General features: G+C 39.9%; 1 pseudogene; it reads left to right on the top strand.

The window, feature by feature from the left end:
• The window catches only part of LOC136853130 (perlucin-like protein), a 34,705-nt pseudogene extending 31,314 nt beyond the window's left edge, over positions 1-3,391 (top strand).
• The last annotated feature ends 734 nt before the right edge of the window (positions 3,392-4,125 follow it).

Here is a 4,125-nt window from a genome sequence, read left to right as displayed (position 1 = left end):
CCGTAAACTTCGAACAAGTTTACCTGCCATCCGTTTCCATAGAATTTCTAGACAGCTGATTTAATTTTTATTTTAAAAATGGTCTATGAGACAAAGATGGAGAATTATACTTTCCCATTCAATCTAATCAGTTATTCTCTTTGCAGATCTTGTAAAAGGTCACAACACCTACATAGGACTGAGTGACCTGCAAGAACAGGGAACCCTCAGATGGGTTGCAGATGGCACCATTCACCAAATCGTTGAATCATGGTAAGATCTGAAGTTGTAGCAACAGAAATTCCATACCTACATCAAAGCATTGGGCTTCTTCAAAAAAATGAGAGGAAAAAAAGCATTTGAATTATATCATGGAATAGGGTAACAGAATCACTGGATCACACTTGGAATACTGAGAAATGATAATCAGAGTTAGATAGAGGACCATTTGTCACTATCCACAGTATCGTGTAATGTACAGTATATTATAGGCAGTACCCTAATGCATGAGATTCGCATCAGAGGTAGGCCTAGAGTTCTGAACATTTGCTGAAGAATCAATCCATTAAAAGTTATGAAGCATTACTGATAAAACAGACTTCAAGGAAGTATTGGGCCTTCAGATAGGAGTCTGAATTTCCCCCATCTTACCCTCTTTGATTCAGTGGACAGGGTATAATTCCTACCCTCAGGATTAGGCACAAGCAGTGGAAGACAATGGCAACAATTTCAGTGTTACCGTTTGGAATGACGATGGAAGTGGGGTTTCTCAACAGTGATTATCTTACTCCCTCCAGGTGGGGTGAAGGCGAGCCCAACAATCCAGCAGAACGCTGTGTCCATTACTACCATGCTAGCCGATGGTCTCAATGATATTAATCTGCAGCACGAGGAGTTCAGGTAAGGAATACTATTAAAACCATTTCAACAGAAAAGAATTGTTATTATTACATAGGTTTTAACTCAAAGTAACAATAATTATAATAATTATTATTATTATTATTATTATTATTATTATTATTATTATTATTATTGATTATTATTACTGTACATGAACCATATCCACATGGAAGAAGCACACATGGGGCAACTGACTTGAAATTCAAGCTTCCAAAGAACGTTGGTTTCAACCTCCCACTACAGACCCCACACTGCAGCAGTATCTGATCATGATAACATTTCAGCAGAAAAGAATCATTACTTGACAACATGTTAACCTAAAAAAAATCAGTAGGTAGCTGGAGATTCAAGTGACAAGAGTTAGAAACGGATAAAAAGTACAGTACCTGCCTATGCTGTGAATCCACTCATGACTACTTTCTAAAGATTACAGTATAATGCTCTGAAAATACATTTTCCTTTTGCTCTATGAAGTTGAATCATCTTCAACAGAGTCAAGAGTTTAGAACTCAACCAAGGTTTTCCAACTCAAAACAATTATTTCCTCGAGAAGAAGAATTATAAAAACATTACCTTATTCTACCAACAGGTACATCTGCGAGAAACCTGCCCAACTGGGTTGGAACTTTGCTTCAGTGCCAGATGAAGAAACGCCCGCAGACAAGTGAAATGGAAGATGGATCAGGCAACAGAGTAGATTTCCTTCCAGTTGTCTCCATAAAGTGAAAATGCCTGTTGTTATGTTCTTGTATTTCTTAAGCTGTATTCTGTTGGACAACTCCATAGAATCATGTTTACATTTCTTCAATTAACAGTCATTAAATAGAACTGCAACATTTCAGGTTTACTTACAAACTGATATACTGTATCTGTTTAGAAAGGGGTCTTTTTGGCTACAACATACCCTCCACAGTAATTTTTATGTGGAACTTAAGTATAAAGCTATCTGGGTGCCCATTTGTTAGAACTGAAATGCTTTGTGAACTACGTTTCTTTCAGAGTAGTTTCTCTGTGATGTCTTACTTTATCTCCAGGTGAGTACAATCTCAGTCATCTAGGAAAGTAGGCTTGTAATTGCATAAACATGGCTATTCTAATTTGAAAGGGGGTGGAATCTTTCACGATGAGATTTTTTTTTTTTTTGCAAAGTAGTCTAATTCCCTGAATTACACCTCAAATAATGGAAGTGTTGTGTTGACAGACAGTATTCTTTAGGAACAAGTTATATAAATCTTTAAACACGCATTTTGTCTCTATCATTTATGAAACGATACCTACAACTTTGACAGGGTATGCCTCCTTCATTTCATTTAAACAAGCAAACTTCGGCCTGCACCCCACAGGCAGTCAGCAACCAATTTTGGGTTCATTTCTTATCTGGAACATTATCACTTAACCTAGCAGCATGTGTTCATGCTGCAATGCATAAGTTACCCATGAAAATTCTGCAACGAAACATTCCTGCTGTGAAATTGGGACATAAGACTGTTTTCAGATTCACTACGAGAATCTTGAGCAATACCTTTGTTGATAGATAATAGGCAGAACCCGATATAGAGCAACTTTGAGGAGATGGAGGATGACTCGAAGGTATTTCAGTGTTGCAGAAACTCAGAATAATTTTCCTGGAAATTTGTCTGAAAAAATCACTTGTCGTTTGTGAGATATTACTGTGTGTACAACATCTCATGTCACTGCTTTCCAATATATCCACATTTCAAGCCTCGGGCTAAACGTACGAATTACATACAATGTTGTATTTCGAAATCTGGAGTCCATCTTGTATTGTATAAAGTCACCATTCAAAACTGACGTCTCAAAAGACAAGATCTCCATTTGCAGTTTTGTTGTTCGTGAGTTATTTATAATTCAAGCACCCCCGTAGGGGGTTAGTGCCGTCAGTGCACCTCATGCGGCTCACTGTAGGCATTACTTGAGGTTCTTTGTAGCGTCCCTTTGGCCCTTAGATCAACCTCTTTTATTTTATTCCGTTTGCTGTACCTCCGCTCAGATTCTCTTCCATCTTACTTTCCACCCTCTCCTAACAACTGATTCATAGTGCAACTACGAGGTTATCCCACCTAATAATAAATCGCCCGGCTGCGATGGTATCCCTGCTGAAGCTTTCAAATTCTGCCATCCGATAATTTACATTTTGCTGGCTGCTCTGTTCAATGCGTGCATAATTCACCAGTTGCTCCCAGACTCCCTACTCTTAGTTCACTTAATACCATTCATAAAAAACAAGTTAAAGGATGCAGCTGACACTGGCATTATCGCCCGATTGCAATTACTACAATTGCGTCGAAGATACTTGAGTCTGTTCTTCTAGTGAGACTTCTCCCCTTTCTACACACTACTGACAACCAGTTCGGCTTTAAAGCAAACCAATCAACCGACACCTGCATCTACATCCTGAAAGAATTGCTCAACTATTACCTATCATCTGCCCCTCCTGCTTTCCTGTGTTTTGTAGATGTGAGAAAAGCATTTGACAGAGTAAACTAATGTTGTTGGTACACAACGAGGCACACCAGTCTATATCTATCAGCATTTTATGTTGTTGGTTCTCCACACAGCAATTCTGTGTCAAATGGGGTAATGTACTGTCGTACACCTTCTGCTCCCTAAACGGGCTCCGGCAAGGGGGCACTCTCTCTCCATACCTGTTTAACACGTACACAGATGCCCTGAATGTCAAACTGAACTCACTCCCAATCGGATGCACTGTCAACGAAACAACAATAAACAACCTCAGTTACGCCGACGATATGGTTCTGATCTCCCCATCAGTGCGAGGAGGTCTCCAGCGACTCATCGACACCTGCCGCCAATATGCAGAGGAATTTGATATCCTATACAACGAAACCAAGACCCAGTGTATGTCGCTGCTCCCGAGATCGCTTAAGCATATTGCAGAACCGCAAATTTTTCTCGGAAATCATCGTCTGGAATTCGTGCATGAATTTCCGTATCTGGGCCACATTATCATGGACGACCTAAAAGAGACTCGTACATCAGACATAGAACAGAGGCGTCGTAAACTATGTGCAACTGGCAACATGATTGCAAAGAGGTTTGCCTTCTGTCACCGAAAAACGAAACTGCTGTTCTTCCGCTCGTACTGCTACAGTATATATGGGCGTTCCCTTTGGACGAACTATATCCTAGAGACCATGAGACGTATCACTGGTGTTCACAATGACATTCTGAGACGCCTCACAAACACCTCGCTATCACTCAGCC

Source organism: Macrobrachium rosenbergii, chromosome 26 (assembly GCF_040412425.1).
Source record: "Macrobrachium rosenbergii isolate ZJJX-2024 chromosome 26, ASM4041242v1, whole genome shotgun sequence".
NCBI lineage: Eukaryota > Metazoa > Arthropoda > Malacostraca > Decapoda > Palaemonidae > Macrobrachium > Macrobrachium rosenbergii.
The sequence above is the reverse complement of the archived record's forward strand: the minus strand, read 5'-3'. Positions and strand labels throughout refer to the sequence as shown.